This window comes from Acanthopagrus latus, chromosome 14 (assembly GCF_904848185.1).
Source record: "Acanthopagrus latus isolate v.2019 chromosome 14, fAcaLat1.1, whole genome shotgun sequence".
NCBI lineage: Eukaryota > Metazoa > Chordata > Actinopteri > Spariformes > Sparidae > Acanthopagrus > Acanthopagrus latus.
Window position 1 is genome coordinate 17,882,642 of NC_051052.1, and position 23,876 is coordinate 17,906,517.

Here is a 23,876-nt window from a genome sequence, read left to right on the forward strand (position 1 = left end):
TGAGTCTCATTTCCAATTTTCAGGCCAAAACTCGCTAATCAACTTCTCGGTCTCAGTCTTTCCCCAGAATCATCTTTGATATGTTCTATAATGTGACTCGATACGTGCCGTATGTTTCTGCCTGCACACAAACTACACAGCTAACCATGCTATCCACGCACAAAAGGAAATACAGGCCTACTATTTTTAAAACATGCTGTGCATACAGACGAGAGCACAGAGAACATTTCGACGTTTCAGTACTTTTCTTCGCCTGTACCTGCGGCTGCCGTCCTCTGAGGAAAAACGTCGGCCGCAAACTTTTCTTACACGTCTCGTCGGTCGAGTTTCTGAGATTCAAAACGTAGATTTTCAGTGAGGTATAACTTAAAGATTTGCATCCACCCGGCCAGGGGGCTGCCTCCGGGGCAACGCTGCCTCAAAGAACATGTCTGAATATCTAAAACTCAAACATGCCACAAAATATGGTCCTCCGGCTGTCATATGCAATGAACTGCAGCGAAGGAAGGCCTGTCTTTACTGCAACACTGCTGCTGCTTATGTCTCAACACTTATCTCCTTAAATGCAAGTGTTAAAAGTGACAAACATCAGCTCTAAGTCACCATATCTGGAGCTGCTCTGGATGCTCTAACATGAACCTATATTGATCTATTGTCCTGCTGCCAGGAAGCAGTTTGTTCAACTGTCTGGAAAAAACAGTCACACTATACCTCCTCGTCTTCTTACACGAGCGCCTATATAACGGCCACTGGGTCACACTCGGTAAAACACGACGCGAGAGAAGACGGACCAAGACTATCTGGGAATCTGAGAGTCTGAATTGGCTGGACGGCGTCCCGGCCTGAAGTACACCTTGCGGGCTCATTGCTCGGAGCTCAGCAGCCAAGAGAAATAAACACGGCAGTAAACACTAACTGCCGGAGGGACAGCCACGAGGGAGAGTTTATTTTCCCGCTCGCCACGAGAGGTCCCGGCCAATCAAAAATATGTCCGACTCCCCCACAAAATCACACCAATCAGCCCGCTGGAGGGTTTAAAGGGATGGGTGACAGTTATGGCTATTTAGCACTGTATAAATGTCAGAAGCATAGCAGGGGAGTGAGGAAGGTTTTTATGTTAGGATACTGCAGTCTCATCACCTAAATCAACAAATTGGGCCTCGTAGAGCTCGAAGGAGTCCAGGGATCATAACTCAACCCACCTCAGCTTTGCCCTTTTTGCTGAAGTCGCAGACAGAAGATGAAAAAGTGTCGATATATTGTTGTTCCTGAAGCAAACGTGAGAATTTTTTCTTCAAGCAGTTCACATGTTGGACAGTTGTCGGTGCAAAATTAGCATTTCTAAGAAGTCACTTTGGACATTTTCACTTTTTCACACAGCTGTAATCAATAGTGTCGTACTCATGGTGGGTCAAATCAGTAGCCTTTGTTAAAACCTTTGTTTGTTGTGACTCAGCTTTGGCATCTTTGAGTGTTTCAGGTTTTTTAGGCTGTTTTTCTTCCTTCTCTCTGTTCTCATTGGCTTTGCTTTTTGCAGCTGTTTCGTATCATATTCATGCTCGGTGCCAGATATCTCGGGAGTTACAAATAATAACTCCCAAAACAAAAATTAAAAACTAGAGAGGGACTCCTCAAAAAAACACATTTAAACCTGCTACATCTGGATTTTTATTTGGATCCACATGAAGTTAGCCTCATTCACTAAATATTCTAGATTTTATCCATCAAGGTCTGTGTCCAAAAGCACCATATCTATTAGCTGCTGTTAGCTAGTTAGCTCTGTTAGCCGTGCAGCTAGCAGTCTGAACTGGGAGCTGAAAGCACCTGAGACACTGCTAGCTCAGGACATTGTGAGCATGAGGGCGCTGGGGTAGCTGGTTAGCGCTCTGATGATGCTTTACAACACAATACAGATGCTTTAACATCAAAACTGTTCGTTTTTCTCATCCTGTTCATCATTTCTGAATGATTTCCATCTAAATTTGCACACGTCGTGGCTTTAAATGCAGCTGGATTAGCATGACTCTGTCCTGCCCCTAATCCAAAATCTCCACGCTGAAACGAAAGAATAACAATTAAGGAAACAAAAATGTGGCGAGATTTGAAGGAGCTGCGGTCCATCGCCATGACACGTCACAATATATCTGTGTTGTTCTTACAGCCAGCAAAAACATCAGTTAATGCATGTGTACAGATTAATCAACTACTGTGGAAAACAACAAATAGATTAATTGATAATGAAAGCAATGATTAGCTTGAAGCTGCCACACTGCAGCATGTACGCCTGCGAGTCTGCGATGTATGTTTTCACACTCAAATGTGTGTAAAGCCACACTTCAGGCAGCAGAACATGTGTGTGTGAGTGTGTGTGTGTGTGTGTGTGTGTTGACATGTGTGTGGGAGGCCGGCGTCATTAAATGCAGCTCGTATTGGGTGTGAAGTGTGTTGACTCATTAGAGAGCGTGATGCAGATTGCAGATGGAGAGCCGATGCCAACGGTGAGCTCAGGGGAGCGTGTCACGCTCGTAGTCAGGACAACGGGGGCCGCACCTCGCCGGCTTCTCATCTGAAACGCACGGCAAGACGAGCACGGACGGGCGCCGGCTGCTCCGGGATGTCAAAGACAACATGTCAGGGCTGATGGAAAGTGACTGATGAGCATATCAGTGTCCAATTTAAATCCAGCGTATAATAGGCGCTGATGAATAAAGCCGTCAGAAGTTTTCCAGCAGGAGTCGGCCGAGCAGCGAGAGGTGCATTAGCTGGTGTCACATGTCTAATAATGAAAATGGTTTCTGACAGAGGGGAAGTCGACGGATGCTTTGTCACAGGCGGACTGACAGTGTGGTGAAGCTCCGAGACGCTCAGCTTCAGTTATTTCATTATCAGCTGCACGGATTGATCGTTTTAACTGCTTCACTGGAGAAATCTGCAACGTTTCAAGTCACCTTTCACAATTATTGAGTCCTAAAAGCTTCAACTTGAGGGAGATTTAGCAGACTTTCAATAATTGCCTCAAAAATGTAGAGTCAAATTTCAGTATTCTGATTTAGCAACTTCACGATACGCGCATTTATTACAAACAAATCTCTCTTAAGTTTCAAATAACTTTACTGGAAGTGTGGATTGTTTTTCATCAAAACCTTGTTTAAAACTCAAGAACAGACACAAAGAAAAAAATCAAGAGATATTTCATCTGGACACAAATTGTTGTGGTATTCCCAGAATCACGGTGCTAAAAAAACAATGTAATCTAACTTTTCTTATAAAATGTGAGATTCTCAGACTGTTTATGCGTCACACAGACATTATTGTGAGTTCAGACACATTACGTATACGTGAGCGTTCACCCATCTGCCTCTTCTGTCCTCTCAGAGAAAGAGTGTCACTTTTTTTAAGAGAGGTCTTGAATTATAGAGCGATGAGGCTTCTTTCCCTCAGGGAACGTACCAGAAATAGTTTGCAGGGATGCTAAAACTCTTGGGTACCTTTTCTTATTCGACATTAAATTAAGGACTGTTTTAAGTTACGCATCAGAGAAACTCGAGGACTGCATGCGAGGCCAGCTGGTGCTTTAGGCCAGACATCCATTAAAGGTTTTATATCTTTTATGTTTAAAGACTTTCTTCCAACTTCATTCAACTTAACTCATCATTTGCAACATTTACATGAACGCTGTGCCTGTTATACTGATTTAGATTTGGTTTCTATTAAAGATGTAAGACTCTAGTTAGAATTGAGCCCAAAAATGTAGTAAAATGTTATCACGAAAATCAAAATTATAACCAAATACACCAATAAATAGATGAGTTAGTTAGCTATTTTTAGCATTAGCGTGTTGGCTCAAATGACGATGCTATTTTTTATGACATCTGGTACATTTTGGAGCAATTTGAGCAGTGCTTTTATTTTGAAATGACATGCACGTATTTTCAAGCTGAAGCCAGTGTGAGAGACTTTATTAATTAGCCATAACCAGCTGGTCACACTGAGCCTCGGCCCTCTGTGCATCTCCAGAGCTCCAGAGCAGGGGATGGTGTTAAATGGTCGGTTTGAGCCCGAAGTACCGAATGATGGAGCGAAGGTGAAGAGGCCCGGCTCGGCGGAGAGAGCAGCACCAGGGTCGTTTCAAAGCTGAGAGGCTCTCGGTGAAGAGCGCGGCGCTCAGCGTGACCTCAGAGAACAACCTTCCTCACCTGCAGTCGGAGCGAAAACGACTTGTTCTCTGCAGGATGAATGAGGGAAGATGTAAAATTCAACAACAGACATCGCCTGCAGCCTCACAGTCCAGACCCACGGGCCCCACAGAGCCTCATGAATAAATAACCGGAGCAAAACGACCGTCTGACACTCCTAATTCTCTAATTGACCAGAACACGGGGCCCCCAAGGCCAGTTCCTGAGATGATGTTGCCTGGGTGTTCGCTGATACTCTCACCTGATTAAGCATGCATGTGGTCTTTACTGTGAATGGCTTGTGCGGGCCCTCGGATGGGGCGCTGCGAGCTGATCTTGACATTTGCGTTTGTTGAACAAAATCACCAAGTGGTTGTTGAATAACAGGGGTCACAGATGTATTCGGGCAGGTCACGGAGACGGGGGTAATATCTACTCTTGTTGCGGCAAATGCAGGAGGATTAGAAAAAAAAAAAAAAGACACAGAAGGCACGAACACAGATTGCATAAATGAGCGTCGGTGTCATCCAGGCGGTTTATTATTACGTACCTGGCATGTAGCTCGAGCACAGGATGCCCCCAAAGGTGCCTGAAGTGCTACAGATGGTATTTTGTATGCTGCATGCGGAAAATTCTGCTCCCAGCTGCGTCCACCCTCCTTCCAACACAAGACCAACCCTGCCTGTAAATACTATATGAATCCCTCGTGTGTGTTTTTTTGTTCCCTTTTTTTGTTTTTTCTCGCTACAGAATCCAACTTTCACTTTCGCTTCCCCTCCATCCTCGTCGCCACATGAGATCATTAGCTTTCGCCAACGTTTTTCCAGCCGCGCTGACATAAATCAGAGCTAATGAAGCTATCTGTATGCTGAGTATGTCATCTGTAAGATTTACTGCAGGGAGCGTCGACTCGGCGGCGTCTTCCATGTAGTTCGCTGCGACCGTTTCATACATAATAATCACATGAAAGTTTTTTTTTTTTCATCCTGACTGGGAATTGTTTCTCAAGTTTGTGATTACGCCACTCAGCTGTGGTCTTCTGGGAGATTCTCTGACTGATTCGCAGCCTCCAGGTGGTTAGATTTATATTAATGTTACTAAAATCAGCCAGCCATCGTGTTCACTCACCCCTCAGCAGTGTTGTCAGACTCCTGACTCAGAGAAGATGAAATCAACGACTCGCTGAAGTCGATTATTTCACATTTTTTAATCATTCGCTGTCTCTTTGCATTTGTGCGTGTTCCTTCTAAACAAGTTTTATAACGTTTGAGTCGCAAAAGTTGCAAAACATGTCATCCAGCACAGACCTGATGAGTTTAAAACAGCCCGAAGCAGCTTTAAAGCACAGATGGCAAACATTCACAAGCTCTGGCATCTCAAGGATATGTAAGGATCTTCTGTCATTAACGCTGATCGCTCGCTTAAACGATTCGTTAGTTAACTGATTGGTCAAGTGACAAGAAAATTAACTGACAGTCAGTAAGCTGCTTGTTAATCAAGCAGCAAGAAGGAGATGAAGAGGCCTGAAGCCGAGTGGCTCTGCGAGGCTGTGCTCACACACAGTGGAGCCTTTAGCTAAATGCTAATGCTAACCAACGATAAGCTTGTGCATCGTTTACCATGTTCATCTTATTTTGGTGCTAATATTTGCTAATAAGCTTTCAATACAAAGTACAGCGGAGGCTAATGGTAATTTTCCCTCCACACCTGCACTGCATCTCCTTCATTAGTCGAGATCTGTTCCCAGTGTGTTTCCATCCAGCAGCTCCCTCCATGTTCCTGGTGTTCTTCAGCTTATTGTGCTCGACTGGGTTTCTCCGCCTCGCTCCACCTGCACCTCACCCCCTCGTTAATGTAGTTTGTATGTATGTTCAGCCTTTAGTTCAGTCTTTGTTGAGTCATCTGTTGTTGCTTCACACATGCTCCTTGTTTCTGAATGAAACTTCATCCGCTGATGTTTCCACCTGCCGTCTGAAGCATTTGCGTCCACCTCATCTAGAGGTCTGTCTAATACATACGATATCTCTGTATTATCTCACTTCATCTCTTTGATTATTGAGAAAGGAAATAAATAGTGGGTATTAAAACCAACATATTCCACCTGATTAGTTCCTCTCAGATCTGAAAGTACGAGCGTCTGCACTGTTATTTGTAGACAATCAGATTTTTTTTCATCCAGACATCATCAACCTATCAGCATGGGTTGCTGTGGTAACAACGTAGGTGTCGGTATGTCTGGTGACGCTGCTTTCCAAAACAGAAAAAAAAAAGCATGAGAAATATAGATCCATCATCTCCCCCTCCGAACAATCACGCTGTCAAGTAGCGGAGCAGACGGTTTATTTTAGCCGGACTGTCCTCGGACTGTGTTGTCTTGCGCCTCCCCCACACTGAACTTTGTCGCGTTGCAGACGTCACGACGAAATCCAACATGAGCGTCCGGGCTGAGATGCATCTGTAGAAATCAGATTTAAGTTGCATTTCTTTCTTTTGCTGTCCAGACTTCCTGAAATCAACCTGAATTCAATCTGAATACGGCAGAAGACTAGCCAAAGTTGTTGTAATTTATCCTGGCGGGGTGTTAGTGAATGTGTGCTACAGGTTTTAATGAGTCGGATAGTTGTGGAGACATTTCACTAAAATCAGCAAATGCAACCAGCTGGTGGCGCTAGAGGAAAAAACAGAGGATCCTCAGAGACGTTGGAATGTATCCTGTGGGGACAATGAACGTCTGCACCAAATTCAATACCAGTCCGTCCGTCAGCTGCGAAGTTATTGCAGCTATCTGTATGTGAGGTTCATTTTCACCTCAGGACATACAAATATTTTTCTCTCGACTGGGAGAGACACAACTTGGGAGAGAAAATGAGATCATTCTGCAGTCGTGTTTGCTCCGTCTCATTTCCAGATCCACAGGCCTTAAACAAGGAGCCATGTGCCAGATTATCTCCTCCATCCTCCCACTGCGCTCCCCCGCTCCCCCCGCGCCTTCTCCACACAAACTAAGCTGTGCAGAGGCTTTTGTTACCTTGGGGACTGACATCGGCGTGCAGGAACGCTGCCAAGCTGGTACAGTTAGATAGGCACGCAGCGCTGTGCTACTCCCAGAAGATAAGCCCGGCCCGGCTGAAAGAAAGCAGAGCGAAGGCAGGCGAGTGGTTGAGTCTAGCATCCTACAGGGGTCAGCGGCTCGATTATCTACCCTCTCTGAGGCCCTCCATTGTTGCCGAGGGCCCATCTTATCTCCAGGCACTAGATCTCCGACACAAATGAATAATCACAGCCCTTATCGCCACGTGGACTCAATCCATCCCGGTGGAAACAGCGATTCATAGGAACACAGAGAGGCGGATTTTTTTGTTATTTTTTTTATCTGTATCTGTGGAGTATGAATGTGCGTATCTGCGTGGATCAGTGTGTAGAGAAGCATACAGAGGAGGGAAGGGGGCTTTCGCTGGGTCAGGGAGAAAGATGAGCCGCTGGTGGACATTTGTTAAGGTAATGGTAATGGACCTCGGTGCCCTCAGCAGTACCCCCACTGTAATTTCCCTGCTGGTCCTTTATTGACTGACTGTCAATGTGCTCTGCAGCCCAGAGGACCCCATCTGTCATACATCTAGTTGTAGAAGAACTCCGGCCCAATTGAGTCATCTGCACTCACTTAAGCAGCCTTAGATGCTTCCCGGCTGTGCAGGAGTTTGACTGTTTTATAACCATCAGTCGCTCTTTTTTTACTTTCACTGAGTCTCAGTGTTTCTGATTGCAGTGTTTGCAAAAACATCACACTTTTAAGGAAGCCCGAATCTGCCGATTGAGTAAAGAAATAAGATGAGATCTGAGCTTGATGAACAAAAACATTCCCATGTTAAGTCATAATTATTGAATAAAGTTATAAATAAGTGATAACAAGTCGAAATCAGAAGAGAAAAGTCAAAGTCAAAGTCAAAGTCAACTTTATTGTCAATTCTGCAGCATGTACAGGACAAGCAGAGAATCGAAATTTCGTTACTCTCAACCTCTAGTGACTTAACATAACATATAGAAAAGAATAAACATGTATAAATATATAGAAAAAATAGAAAAGTAAATAGACAACTGTACAATTTGACATTATAAATGACATAAATTATAAATGACATAAATAGACAAGGCAAGTAACAGTAGTGCAATGTAAACGTGAATGTAAACAGTAGTGCAAAAAGAGAGAATAGGTTTTTATATATATATATATATATATATACATACATACATATACATATATATATACATACATACATACATATATATATATATATATATATAAGGAGAGCTTAGTTATCTGGTAGTGATAAAGTGTCTGAAGGTCTGATTGTTGTTTTCCAGGGGCGGGGTGTGTGTGTGTGTGTGCACAGCAGGGGGGGGGGCATTCAGAGTCCGTGTGTGTGTGTGTGTGTGTGTGGATTGGGGGGAGGGGGGCAGCAGGTGGAGAGTCAGAGTCCAGGGAGGGTGTGTGTGTGGAAGGGGGGCAGAGCAGGGAGAGAGTTCAGCATCCTGACAGCCTGGTGGATAAAGCTGTCCCTCAGTCTGCTGGTCCTGGCCTGCAGGCTCCGCAGCCTCCTCCCTGATGGCAGCAGGGTGAAGAGACTGTGTGACGGGTGGGTGGGGTCTCTCGCAATGCAGAGAGCTTTGCGGGTGAGGCGAGAGGTGTAGAGGTCTTGGATGGAGGGGAGAGAGGCACCGATGATCCTCTCTGCTGCTTTCACGGTGCGCTGGAGGGTCCTTCTACAGGAGGCGGAGCAGGCGCCGTACCACACGGTGATGCCGCTGGTCAGCACACTCTCGATCGTTCCCCTGTAGAAGGTGCGCAGGATGGGGGCCGGGGCTCTCGCTTTCCTCAGTTTCCGGAGGAAGTAGAGGCGCTGGTTTGCCTTCTTGGCCAGTGATGTGGTGTTGGTGGTCCAGGAGAGGTCCTCAGTGACGTGCACACCCAGGAACTTGGTGCTGCTCACCCTCTCCACCGTAGCACCGTTGATGGTCAGGGGTGCATGCTGAGGGCGTGTCCTCCTGAAGTCCACAACAATCTCCTTTGTCTTCTCCACGTTCAGGGAGAGACTGTTGTGGTCACACCACAGGGCCAGGCGGCTCACCTCGCTCCTATAGGCCGTCTCGTCGTTGTTACTGATGAGACCCGCCACAGTCGTGTCGTCAGCAAACTTGACGAGGAAAAAAGGTTGGAATTAGGAGATAAAAATCCAAATAATGAGATTTTAAAAAGCCTTTATCTGCTGAGTCATAATTATTACATTAATAGACATTGATTTTAGAAAAAGGTAAAAGATAATGAGATAAAAGTCATAACAATAAGATTTAAGAATAAATATCCCAATAAAAAACCTTGATTATTAGATGAAATGCCATAATTATGAGATAAAAATCTAAATGATGGGATTAAAAGTCATTTCTGACATAAAGTGTCTAAATTAAGACATTTTAAAAAGTCATACTTACAAGAAAAATGTTGAAATGATCAGATAAAAGTCATAATTATTGGAGAAAAACATTTTGAGATGAAAAGAAACAATTAGAGATAAAAATCCAACATTCATCCCATAATTTACCTCATAATTGTTGACCTTTTTTAAACTCAGATTGTAGTATGACTCACCTTGGGAATACATATACATACATATAGACACACACACATCATACACTCACACGCACATCAGTCCTGAAATGGGCTGAAATGGGCCTATAAATTCTGCTGTCTGAGATTAAAACGTTCACTGGAGGCCCGGCTGGAACAGAACCACCTAATTATTCCAGCACAAACGTTTGATCCCACTTGCTGTTTTTTTTTTTGACACCACGGTCCAACGCAGCTTATTTACTGGACTTGCTTGGGAAAAGGATGAAAAGGGAAAATGATTATGTTTACTTCCACGATTGTTCCACTTCAAGGACGTTAAAAAACAAACAAACAAAAAAAACAGAAAAAACACAGCAGACATGAAAACAAAGAGATTAAGTGACGACCCAGAGCCACAATCATTCACAACAACAAGACAGTCGGCAATAAGTAGAGTTTCTGATTAGGTGAGTCACTGTAATGAGGAAAATTACAGCTTTTATGAAATAGGAAAAATGTTGCTGTCTAAGAGTCAAGAGGAAATATGTCTCAGCTAGTTAACATAAAGCCTTTATGAGGAGTCTGCATCTCCTCCAAGTGAAGCACCCGTTTGACGGCTCTGTCTTATTTTGTTGAGACTTTATTTATGTTGTGATTTGGCTGAAGTGTAAGAATTCTGCATTAAAATGATGAGATCTTAGTTATGTATGTTGTTAAATCGTGTCGTTACATCCCAAATGTTTCCAACAATCTTCAAACCAGAAACATCCTCAGCTTTAATCAAGGTAACTGCATCAGGCGGCTCTGCGGGTTGCTGCTGCAGTCAGGTCAGAAAATAGGAGTGAACATAAATCCACTTTTTAAACCCAAAAGTTCAGATGTAATCTCTTAGCCCGCTGAATGGGATCAGATCAGATTTTTTTTTAAAGAATATCTTCTTTATTACAGAATGACAGGATGTAATTCAAGTCAGATTAATAGAAAAAAACCTTGAACCTCTCTGAAAAAGCACACCATCAAAATGTGGCCAGAAAAAAAAAAATTTCACATGCTTTTCTCTGAATAAGCCAAGAACAACACTGGATGAGATGAGAGGCAGCGGGGCAAGGTGCCTCGCTGAAGTGCAGGATGAATTCTGCCATAATGGAACTATTACCCTCACAATGGACCCGGTGTGACGAAGAAGCAATACAATTATGCCCAAAACGGGAAAGGTCAGCGTTCGCACATCGCTGCAGTCAGCCTGACAACAATAATGTTGTTTGTGCTGCTCAGTCAATTTTTTTTTCTGACGGCTGACATGACTATTTAAAGCTTTTCCCTTTCTTTCTGAATAATTACTTTTCATTAATTTTTTGGTGGAATTGTCGAGTTTCTCGTTAAGAAGCTGAACTGACGGGTCACACGCAGAGTTTTGTCACTTTTTTTTTCTTCCTGTCAGCTCGTGTAAGCAGCAGACAATAGCTTTTTTTTTTTCCTTTTTTTTAAATTAAGTCTCGGCTTCAGTGTTTTGATTGATGCTGGCAGAAATAAAACATTTAAAGAGGCCGACGCGTCCCAAGCTTCTGTTAGCTTTTCAGTTATAACCATGGGGTTCGAAACTAGCTGCGTCCTGTCGGTAGAAAATGATTTTGTGACAGAGAATGATCTTAACCTTGGAAGCGTCTGGGATGAAAAAGCTCTGATGCACACATTTAAAATAACCCAGAATCAGTGTGTTGCAGCTCTCTGCAAGGCTCTAAATGACGACGACTCGCTGTCACACATCTTTACTCGCAGCCTCTGTCATCAAAAAACTCAAACGCGAGTCAGAGCCAATCTAATCGTGCTCTTTAAAGATCAATAGGCCAATAGACATTAAATCTGCAGGATGGATTCAAACCCTTCAGTCACGGCTCGACCACGACACGTAAAGCAAACTTAGCTGACGGGGCAAACTGTCGACACCGAGCCGAACATAAACAGCGAACCCTGCAGAAACGTTTCCTGCTGTACGCCTGGTAGTTTGAAAAACCCTCGTGCTTCAGCTGTGTTGTAAATGGCGGCTCAAAACAGTGTGTGTGTGTTTAATTGACAGGCTCGATCACACACACAGTGGCTGACAGTGTAACCTGAGGGTCATCTACTGTGGGGGGGGCATTAGTGGTCGGTTGTTGTTGGTTCACTTTACAGGATGTTTGTTCAGGGTTTTGGGGCAAATCAATGGCGACTGTGCTGGAAAAATCAAAGTAGTTTCGAGCAGGAGTGGTTCTGAAATACATTTTTCCTGAAGAGGCCAGTGGCGGAGTGTGTTACTTTAAAATTGCTGTTATTCTGCAATGTAAATACACACACACACACACACACACACACATACACACACACACACACACACACACACACACAAATATGACATATATTCATATATTAGCTTCTTTTTTTCTGTCAAAGAGAGTAAAGAGAGCAAACAATAGAGCCATTATTACAGATAAATAATTATCTGCTTCTCATGCCTGTTTATGATGAGTTCACCAATAATTTCCCATTTTTCTATTTTAATATAAAGCTCTGACAAAAATGGATGATTTAATATTTCACAGCTCTAATAAGACTCTTCCTCTATGTGTTGAAACAGTTTGACCATATGAGCGAACAATCAGCAGGCAATTTGTTGATTTTTAACAGGGTGCCTATTATCTAAATCCTAAATCTCTTAAAGTTTTCTTGGCCGCCGGTGCTGTACAGGCTGGAAAAGCAGAACGAAACGCCAGAGATAATGCTGCCAACCAGAGTTCAAAACCAGGAAGGAAGCAACAAAAGGCTGGCAAAGGAAAGAAAAACAGAAAATAAAATTTAAAAACAAACTGAGGAGAAACCTGAAAACCACCAGTGAGCAAATCAGGAACACTGAAGCACAGACAAACTGACAAAGAGAAACAGAAAGACAGTCTTAGATACACTAATTAATGGACTAATTAACAAAAGGTGAGTTTTAAACGGGCAGGAAAGGGACAAAGAGAGGAAGTGAAAAGCAAAACATGACTCACGAGGAGAGAACTTACAAAATAAAACAAAAAACTGAGTTAAATTCATTTTGAGGTGAATAAAATTGCCCCCTGAGGAACTGAAAGGAAATTTACATCTGCAAAACTCTCAAATCTATTTTACAATCATTGATGCAAATCAAGCAGTAACACGAGTAGAAACATCCCAAATCCAAGCAACATAAATGTAGGATTTACTTCAGGGCTGTTGTGTTCGACCTGCTTTAGTTTTATCTTGGTGAATCTCATAAATTGAGCATTTGATTACGTACCCATTCCACCACAACAGGAAAAACAGTAGCTACATTTAAAGCTGGAAAGTTTGGACGAGACAAAACAAATCAGGTGTTTTAGGAACATTTAGGCAAAAAAAAAGAAATTAGCCTTGTGAAGCAGAATAAAGAAATAACACAAGCTCTAAACGATTAGAGATGAAGGTTTTTTTTTTTTTTTTTTTACCATCGGTCCTCTTAACTGGGGAGAAACCAGCGCTTTATGTATCTTTTAAAAAGTAGTAAATATGTAAAGGCTTTTCTGTCTTTTTGTTCGTCTCGTTCTGCAGCACATTTCGATCGGGTTGCCATGGCGACCGGACCAGTGCTAAGATTCATGGCAATTACGAGAAAGATTACCTTCATTACTGGGCGTGGGAGGAGAGCCATAGGTGGTCAGGGTTGCGAGGATATAAAAACATCATGTAGTTGATTTAAGCTTAGGTTTGATGGACGCAGATTGTTCATTTCTGTACTGTAAGAGTAGATTTTGGAATCAGATTATGGTTTATGGAGAGCCCGGCGGTGCCCAGAAAACACATTTATGACTCCGAGAGGATAAAAAAACTTTGCCGCTCCTCTTTTGTCTCTCCGTTCCCTCCTCACAGCAGATTCCTCTCAAATTTATGGGCCTGTTATGGCTCCTTAATTTGAGCCTCGTCCAAGTCCGCCTGGCCACAGCGCTGTGACTGTGGAGGAGGCCATTACGGCTCTGCACTGGGTTTTAGAGATGACCCGGGTCACGGATGACATCATAAAGTCTCACTCTCCCCCCCCACACACACACACACACACACACACACACACCAGAGTCTTCCAAACTCCGGCACCGCAACGAGGTGGCAGAGCTGGCAGAGCGTCATCCTCTACTGCCGTCATTCTCCTCTCAGCTGAATTACTTGCTGCTTTCAAAAGGACGTTTTCAGAGGCTGGAACTCTGCAGATAAAAAAAAAAAACTTTTCCCAACAGCAATTAAGAGATGTGGACGAAAAATGTCGCTGAGAGAAATAATTATTCTAAGATTGTCCTAAACAGACTTGCATGCATTTTTAAAATGGTTTTGCAAGGAAAGCAGCCAACAATCTGTGTGATTACTTGGCGTCCCCGTTCATGCACTAAACTGTAATGGTCTGATTTTTGTACAAGAAAACAGGTTTGAACCAATTTAATGACACAATGTTTGGAGCTGCAGGTCGCCAGAGAAGACTTTCACAGTAAATATGCTGTAGTTTAGCTTAGCATAAAGACTGGAAACAACGGGAAACAGCTAGCCTGTGTAAAAATCATATCTTGTTGGCTCAATCCATTATAAAAAAACCAAAGCATAGTTAGAAAAGTTGTAGTTTTTATGCGAGGGTTATGGGTCAAACTATTTCTTGGAACGGGTGCAGTCACTTCCTGGAGTATGAGCTGGTTGCCTGGCAACCCCTCGGCGATGGTAAGACTCCAAGAAGTCGCTCACCTCTCGTGAATCTGCCACATGGCATTTTCACACTTGAAAAACAAGATATGAAGTGATTCCAGTCTGTATTTAAAGCTAATGTAATGAGAGTGGTATCAATCTGCTCATGGCATGTTTCTCAAAAATGTTGAACTATCCCTTTAACCCTCAGAGGAAGTTAAATGTCCCCATGTTCCAGAAATATCCTCCACTCATGAACCGACCCCTCCTGCCCCGACTCATCACTCACCGTTACATCATGCAATTAAATGGGAACATAAGAAGTTCGGCTGGGCCGGTTTCCAAACACGGTGTAACTCAGAATTGATTTCCCGTCGACGCGACCCCACGCTGGCATAAAAACAGCCCTGTAGATTTTGTGATTAATGTGGCAGAACGGATACAGAGCGGTGCCGCGGCACACTTGTCACCGCGGCGAAGGGGAGCGCACGCCCCACCGCACCAGATCAGCCATCATAATCGAGCGGCGTCGCAGGAATGATGAATTATGGGTGATTAAGAGGCGAGCGCGGCCCCCGTTCAGGGAACACTTAGTATCAAGTCTCTATTTATGAAGACTTTATGAATATTAATTGTTTTTGTTCATGAATCAGAGGTGAGGAGGTGAAGGACTCGTTAAGTGAAGCTGATTCCCAGGAGGCAGAAACACCTCACAGGTGGAGTTTAATAGGTTGAAGCTTGACGGGTCACTGATGGAGAAACTTTAAGTTCGATTCATTACAAACTACCCAAAGACTCATTATCTCCTGACCCTCACACTGATGGACAGTCAGGTGAAGTTTGGACGTCCACAAAACATTTCTGGAGTTTCACAGAAAAACAAAATCGCAGCTGACAGACAGCAAAAAAAAAAAAAAAAAAATAGATCATGATTTGGCTCCACAGCTCATCAGGCGTATTCCAAGTCTCTGGAAGCCCAGAGATCCCAATTTGATTTGAAAAAGTTTTTATTTTCATCCTTTTTAAAGCTGAAATATGAGCTCAACAGACAGACATCTACAGTAGCTTCTGCAGCTAACTGAAAAAAATACCGTGAAGCCATCGGCATAACTGCGACTGTGCTGAAAAACGCTGGTCTGAAGCTGGTGCACGAGCTCGACTGCACATCGACGATATATACGACACTCATCCAAATCAATGTGGGGTCTCGGGGCTTCAGGAGAGTTATATCATGTCGAACATGTGAGGTCTTTTTTGGTTTCTTTTTCTTTTGCTTTCGCGCCTGTCACACACACGAGGTGAATCTGGCAGAAAAACACACTGATAAACAATCAGACGGAGTGTCATTGCTTGTTTTTACCAAACTTGTCCCTCATGAGGTTATTATAAAGATCAGCTGATTAGAAAAGAGCAGCTGAGAACTGCAGAGAAATGTGTTTCTTTACATCCGTACAGCTGCATTGTGATGAGACGGCACTCAGAGATAAAAACAGTACAAGGACAAAGGATCTCGCAGCTCATATAATGCAGGAGGAGACAGCACAAGACGCCCACCGGGGACGTCTCTCCGGCCAGTCCTCGCTGATTAGGATGGCTGGCTGCGCCTGATAGACGCCGCGAGGGAAGGATGGATGCTGAGGTGGTGGGCGGCGCCGGGTGGAAGGAGCCACTTCAGTGTTCCTGAGCAGAGTTTTTTTTTTTATCTCGGTTAGCCGGGTCAGGAGCGATCGGTGTTATCTGCACCTCCCTCCTTCAGCCTCCTCGGAGGTCAGACGCTAACTTGACCTTTAGTTTTGGAGGAAGTTAAGAGGAAAAAAAAGTTTGACGAGGGATCATGTGGAGATCTGAGCTGCTTCGCTTGTTGTTCCATCGTTAGTATTTCAGCGAGACTTTTCTTCGTCTTTAAGAGGGTTTTTTCAGAGGTGGAGGTCACGCAGGTGTTTGAGCAGCTGTGTTGTGTTATCAGCTTTTAGTTTCCCGACTTTTTCTGTGCACTCAATCCTCTCACCCTCTCTAAAGGTTTTCACATTTTACACCAGCTGCTTTTCTTCTCCTGCGTGGCTTTCTGTATTTCTATATTTCCTGTGCTATGAACAATAATATCTGTTCTGTCTGTTGGTTGGCGCGGAGCAGACTGACACGCCTCGACAAATTCTTGATGGATTGCCTGCAGACAGTCGTAACAATCTGACCAAATATTTGAACTTCTTCTGCATTTTCTTGCCTTTTTTATTTCCTGCTCCTGATCTTCTCCCCTCTCTCAACATGTTCGCCGTTCTTCCAGCTCCTATATTATTGTTTGTCCACAGGATACACCTTTAATTATCTCCCTCCTGTCCTTCATTCTCTCAGCCTGTGCATTTCTTCTTCACTCGATCTGGTTGTCTGGTGTTTGCTGGGTGGTGCAATCAGAAAAGCTTGCTTGAATCAGTCCAGAGCGGAGCAGATGGGATTTGTTCTAATGCACCGAAAAGCCAAGATAATTCTGGGAAGTTTTTGAACCCGGAGACGATCAGCCAACAAGTCGGTTAACATAAAACCCCGCGAGCGAGTGAACCTGATGAATCGTAGGCGCTGGATTTAGGTGAAAACGCAGCGATGCCGAGGCTAAATTCTAACGCAGAGTCGATAAACAGATAATAGCATGTCTGGATGAAATAATGACGGGCGCGCTGGTGATCAACCCCCCCTCCCCCGCAGACTTCATGCGGGCTGTATCATTGACCCAACAAGCGGCGATCAATGTCGCATGTGAGTGAGTGTGACAGTACCTCCCTTTGGGCGACTGGTCGCACGTGTCCGCCGCTGCAGCAGCAACAACAACACAGAGCTGCACACAGTGTCCGCTGGTTCACAGCTCATACGTGGAGGTAGAAGGTGGAGGTGTGAGGAGTCAGGAGGTGTGACGATGGAGGACGGAACCTTCTAGACCAAATGATCACCTGAAATGTGGGAAAGCGTGAGATACAGATCAGGAACGATTGGGTGGTGGAGAGTGAATTTCACGCACGGCAGCCTCGAATTTATAGAGAAATAAAAACGATCTGGAGAGAGGTCGACCTGTGGGCTGTTATTTATTTATTTATTTAGCAGGGACAACGCAATATAATTGTATTGTACCAGATGTAGCTAAAAGCTAATTTCAACCTATAAGGATCAAATATACATGTAGGAAACCAAAAACCTCCAGTTAATACAAAGAATAATGTTTTTTTTCCCCCCTTATGAATCTAGAATGAGAACTTTTATGCTTTACGGTTTGTGAAATGTTTGGACTGTGTTTTTTAAAGGTTAGATTTGTGTCCACAGTCACATTTAGATAGTTAACGTGCTGAACAACCTGCACCTTCTGTCCTTTTACATTAAGAGGCGAGCGGACTGGTTCTGGTTCAAGCCGACAGAGAGGCGACAGTATGTGACGTTACAGCAGCTCTGAACGCTGATCGGGAGACGACACCGTGTTCCCGTTCTGTCTGATAAGAACATTAAACTGAGGCTGCCAGTCACCAAAGCTGGACACGAAGGCACTGGATGAATCTGGCCCACATTCAGACACTCGGGTCAACATTTTGCTGAAACAGCATGAATCCAGGGATCAATCCTGGCTCGTGTCAGTGGGTTCAGGCTGACCGAATCAAACCAGCTCTTCTGCCCAGCTTCTAATGGCAACGTCCAGCACGATCCATGAGTAGTCATTACAGAAGAGCTGCAACTATTAATCGATCGATTGGTTGGGATCAGATTATTTCTTTCTGTATGTGATTGTCGGGTGCTACAGATGTTTCATAACATCCGCAAAACACTGGAACTCTGCAGCCGGAGCTCCAACTTTCTTGCTCGTCTGGGTCGTCTGCAGTCCCTGGAGTCTCAGTCAGACGGTGGCCCGGCTCGATCTCAGTCAGAGCTCAGTGGAGCGTAGACCAGATCAAAAGACGGGGCCGCTCCGGATCCTGCATCCGTGATGTCAGAGCCGGCCTCACACTGAGGCAGCAGCCCTTCATCTCTGCTGATCTCCAGCTAACAAGCTCAATTACAGCGGCCTCGGCTGCAGGAGCGCGGCCTCACGCTGGATGTGCTCACAGTGCCCGGCTGCACTCGGGGATGTTTTTACCTTTCCAGGGCTTGATTCTGTATCCCAGTAGGAGTAATGGGGATGAAGCTGGTGGAGCAGGTAGAGATTCAATTGTTGTCAGAAAACAGCAGCAACCCTCTGAACCCAGATGTGCTGCAGCTGTAATAATAACATCAGCTGAACTATAAAAATATAGACATCCATCTACGGAAGCCCAGAGGAGGATTATGATCCTTGTATGATTTGAAATCTGGTTGAAAAAAAAAAAGTTTGGCAGGATATTTTTTTAAATTCCTAAATCTTTATTTATTTATTTTTAAATGTTTTTCTTCAGTAAAAAAAAAAAATCTGTAGATAAAAACAATTTATTTTGTTTTTGTGTGTAAAAAATTTATCGGGATTATTTATCACTGGGAAAAAAAAAAACAAAAACATTTCAGGGATAAAAACTTCATTTGTTTTTTTTGTTGTAATTATTTAAAAAAAATTTTTTTTTTTAATTCTGTGGAAAAGAAAGGAATTTATTTTGTTTTAAGTGTGTAAAAAAAATAGATTTTTTTTTTTTTAAATAGAAAAATTAGCCTTACAAAGGATTTTTTTCACTCGGTTCTACACATGAAAAAACCAACAACACATTTTCACAGATTGAAAAAAGTGCTAATTTTAGCAAAACTCTTTTCTTCACACCAGATCACAAATCATAAACACAGGAGGGAAAGTAATTAAACCAAATTTCTCACCTGCTCCTCAGAGCTTTCATACTAACCTCTCCCAAATTCCCAAAATATAAAATGAAAGTGCTCCCGTTGTGATGAGAGGATGCAAATAGAAGTTGTTTTAAGGTCTACGGCTGCAGCTGATGATGATTTCAGCATTGATTCATCTGTTTATATCTTTTGGATATAGTCAGTCGGCTGTTTAGACTTTAAAATGTCAGATAATAGTGTTGAACAAAGCTCATCACAATCTCCTGAACACCAAGAGGACGTCATTGAATCCAATTTATTTGAACACAAACTGTCAAAAAATGCTCAAATATTTCAGTGATATAAAAAAAAGGGAATTCTTGACTTCTGCAATGCTGGAACCATTAAATGTGTGTTTTTCTGCAAGATGAATGATTCCAACTGCTCATCAATCATCAGAATATCACGAAATCCCCCCAAAACTGTCTGCGCTGCGGAGAGATCTGAGCATGTTTTTCCTTCTGTGAGATTTCTGCAGCCATCTCAGTAAAATGAAGGGGACAATTTCACTCGCTCAAAAAAAAACATCTTGTGAAGAATTCAACAGCAGCAGCTCGTTCCAGAACCAACCCACTCTGAAAAAACTGTATGTTTGTTGACTTTTGAAAGTATTTGAGATGAAAAATGATGGAATTGGTTGAAGGCTCTCTCCGGTGCTGAGAATACGAGGAGAGAGCCGACACTGAGATGAGCGGCGGATTTCATCTCATCACATATTTGTGGACATTTTAAAGTATTGTAGTTGATTTAAACAGTGAAAATTGGAAAAAAAAGTCTTTACTTCTGCAGTTCTTTACATTCACTGGGGTGTTTTTTTTTCTGATATAAAACGGCTGATCAGAAGAAGAAGAAGAGGAAGAAGAAGTTGTCAAAGTGACTGGTTTTGTTTCTTCTTCTTCTTCTTCTTTAAGGTTTTTATTGGCAAACAACTGGTTTCGTTTCCAGTTTATGTCTACTTATCTTCTCGGTTTATTACAGCCATGTGTAACATAACCACAACCGCAAAATTGAGACCAAACTATGTTTTGTGTAGCCTCAAATCTGTTTAGTTAAAATTTTAAATTACTGTATTAAATTACTGTAATTTTGACTCTGTGTGTGACCTGTAGTTGGCATGTTTTCTTGCCGGGCTACTAGTGACAATCTTAAATGTGCAATATGTAAAAACTTAATTTCAAACTAAAATTATTAACAGAATGTGAAGTATTGATAGTTTTGATGTTACATCAAAGACTTGAATATATTATGTTGTAGGGATTTCTAATGTTAGCATATTGGCATGCTAATCAGCTAGCTCCAGCGCTAGTGCAACACTCTGCTAGCTCAGCTAGCTCCCTGAGCTGACAAGCTAACAGCAGCACAGTTACTGTGGTGATACGCTGCTCCAGATTGTTTGCTAGCTTGTAATATATTGTTTGTGTATAAAACAGGATTTTATCACAAATGTGGTCGAGATTTTTTCAGTTTCTTCTGAACCAATGTCTGAACCAGTGTCTTGAATTTAAAATCTGAATAACACGAGGCTATAAATTCACATAACTCACCTTATTTAGTAGTTAGGCTTCACCGTCTAACATATTCAATCCGACCTCTGTGACACAGATCGGGTCGGTCGCTGGCTTCGTCTGTATCACGTCAGCAGAACTAGATCTGCAAGTTTCACAAGAGAAAACTTTGCTAGCAGCCTTCTCCAGAGCGTTCACCCACATTCCTCAGTGGATGGGGTTTGTTCAGTTGTCATGGTTGCAGCTCCGCAGTTTCTTTTTTTCTGTGAACCGACTGTTCAAAGACATCCATATCAGAGAGAATATAGAAACCTATACAGTATTTAAAGAGAGAGAGAGAGAGAGAGAGAGATGCAGCATGGACGTCACCTCTCCCTCTCCCTCCCACCGCCGCTGATCAGAGCAAACCTAATGTGTTGTGAACTCTGCTCTCTCCGTGGGTCCGTCCTCGTCATATCGATGCCCAGATTGAAAGAGAAGGCTGTTGGCTTTGTTACCGCTGCAGACAGTTCCTCCACTGGAGAGCGGAGGTTGTCTGAAGGTATTTATATACAGTTGGAGGGAAATCTGCCAAATTCGCTCATCAGCGGCGAGTGTAAATCATTTTGTCAGCTTGTAGGGTTTGGTAAGGTCAGCCTGTCATTCTTTTAGTCTTTAAAAAACAGAAAAAAAAGGACACAACCGCACACAGAAAGCCACGGGGGGGAAACTCAGACGCAGCGCTACTGTACAGAGGAGGTTTCTCTGGAGTCATGCTGCTGCTTATCTCACTCTGTAGACTCACAGGAGCCCTGAGGTCTTTAATCAAGAGGATGACAAATTCAGCGTTGTATTTGGTCTCACAGCGGCAGTTTATCACCGATTACAGTCATGTTGATTATTTTTTTATTAATTTATGGTCACAGCGGAGAGAGGAGGCGAAATATATCTGGTGATAGATAAAACTCCTTGGACAGATTCATCCGATGAGAGCTGCGTAATTGTGACGTCTGCAGCCAAACTGTGTGAAATAAATGTTTTAAATTGGACAAATAATGATTCCACCTCAAGCGGATATAGAGAAATGATTAAAAGCTCCAGAGCAGCCTCTAAATGGGCCTGAAGGTGAGACCGTCAGGTCAAGGTCAGGAATAAACTGGGATTGTTTTTCACCTTTGTCTTTGTTTTTATTGATCTCCCCTGTGGCCAAAAACAGCTACGTGAGAAACAAATCAAAAGAAGACAGGCGTTGTTTTTTTTAACTCATTGATTCATTCAGTTTCTTGCCCCCACCGACGCTCCACCCACCCACCCACCCATCGACAGAACTGGAGATGTCGATCGATCTTTCAAAATATGAAGTCTTGTCAATAAGAACAACAACAAGCCCTAACTTTTCTTTTTTTTTCCCTTCGAGGCCAAAAACTGAAGTTTTAAAATTGCAAGAAAAAGCAAAGACCTGTTGTATTGTATGTAAAACAGTTATTTGAAAAGCATTAAATAGGATTAGCTAAATGCTAATGTCTGTCACGGTCACGTAGCATTCTGTCTTTTTATGTTAGCGTTGTGTTTTGTTCTCCTGCTGTGCTCCTCCTCCGTCTGCTCTCCCTCCCTCAGCTCAGCCCCGCCCCTCCTCTTTGTCCCCTCGTTACCCTCACCTGTGTGTCTCTGCCTCGCTCCACCTGCACCTCATCCACTCGCTAGTTCAGTCTTGAGCCTGTCGAGTTTCCCTGATCCTGCTGTTGTTTCTCACCTGCTGGGTCCACCAGCTCTGCTCCGCAGCGACAAGGTCAGGATGCTAACATGCTCACAGTGACACAGCTAACATTCTGGTGTTTGGCAGGTAGCTTGTTAGATTAAACACTAAAGCACATATCAAATATAAATTGATGGGAATTTAGTAGTTACAGGTATTTAGCCAGATTAAGCTTGGATGAATCTGAGCTAAACTTTCAAGAACATACTTTAGTCCAAAACAGCTGGTTACTTTTGCTGTTGCAGGTGTGTGATTTGTGCTAACATTAGCCGCTAAACTGTGTGCTTTGTGCTACTGAGTTAGCTGGCTGATGATAACAGACTCAGGAGCTAATGTTAGCGCAGAGCATTGTGTTGTCATTGTGCTGTCACTCATGTAAAAGAAGATTACTGCCTCCTTGTAGCCTATGAAATCTTCTCAGACGGGCCAAATAAAAGATTGGATGGGTTTATCGGAGACGTTCAGCAGCGACAGATACTGAATTGTTTTCTTCAATTTGTCAGAGCATTTGACAAATAAAAGAAGTCATGCAAACAGAACAAAACAACATGTTTCTAGACTAAAGTAGTTTTCCAACCAAGTTCTGTCTGATGGTTGCAGTTGCATATGTACTGTACAGGTCATACAGATGCATCAGTATTGAATTGAAACTGTTTCATAACTACAATAAAAGCTATTTTCATACATAACTGAGTGTATCTGGAGACTGCAGGCTTGTTTTGACCTTCTGAACTAGTTTTGTATCAAGTAATGTTCAGAAGACTTCAATTTAAATCTTCCAAGAAGCACATTGTACTTCTTATCATTGCTCTCGCTCGCTAGAAAGGAAGTGGAACAGCATAGGCCAAATATGCAAGGACGTCAGTGGTGTGAATGATTATTTTTAATACATCCACAATTGAACTTTAAATCTCGGTTCTTTTTCCCCGTCGTCATAGCTTGTGTTAATTTGTGCCAAGATTTATTTCAAGTTTCACTGGCTCAGCACAGAACATGTTTAAGTCTCAAGTCGTTAAAGCAAAGTTTCCACACTTATACAAATCTTACTTTTGGATTTATTAAAGAATTACACACCCAAGAAATGTCTGTCCTGGCTCTTCAAAGGTATTCTCTCCTACAAACAGTCTGACGACATGAAAGCAGTTGGAATATCTGTCATTTGCTCATTCTTCTTTCTCTTTGCTTCGGTTTCTGTTAGGCAGGGAGAAAAAAAAGCAGAATATTTTACATCTCATTGAATCAGTTGAGATGGGTAAAGCTCTCCAGACCCTCCACCTCTTCACTCCGCACGTTGCGGCGAGTTTAGCGCAGTCCCTGGCCGTGTCTCGGCTCGGCTGACC

General features: G+C 43.0%; 1 protein-coding gene and 1 long non-coding RNA gene across 7 annotated transcripts in view; both read left to right on the forward strand.

The window, feature by feature from the left end:
• LOC119032215 overlaps positions 1–23,876 on the forward strand; it is a 1,052,400-nt gene that overhangs the window by 102,991 nt on the left and 925,533 nt on the right. The gene's annotated exons all lie outside the window — the stretch shown is intronic.
• LOC119032171 (ankyrin repeat and BTB/POZ domain-containing protein BTBD11-A) overlaps positions 1–23,876 on the forward strand; it is a 180,088-nt gene that overhangs the window by 33,177 nt on the left and 123,035 nt on the right. The window contains exon 1 of one of the 3 annotated variants that reach the window (XM_037121060.1): positions 22,458–22,569. The exons of the other annotated variants lie outside the window; for them this stretch is intronic. The gene's annotated coding sequence lies outside the window, so the exon portion shown is untranslated. Of the gene's footprint in view, positions 1–22,457; positions 22,570–23,876 lie in introns of those variants that run through there. 3 annotated transcript variants of the gene reach the window in all.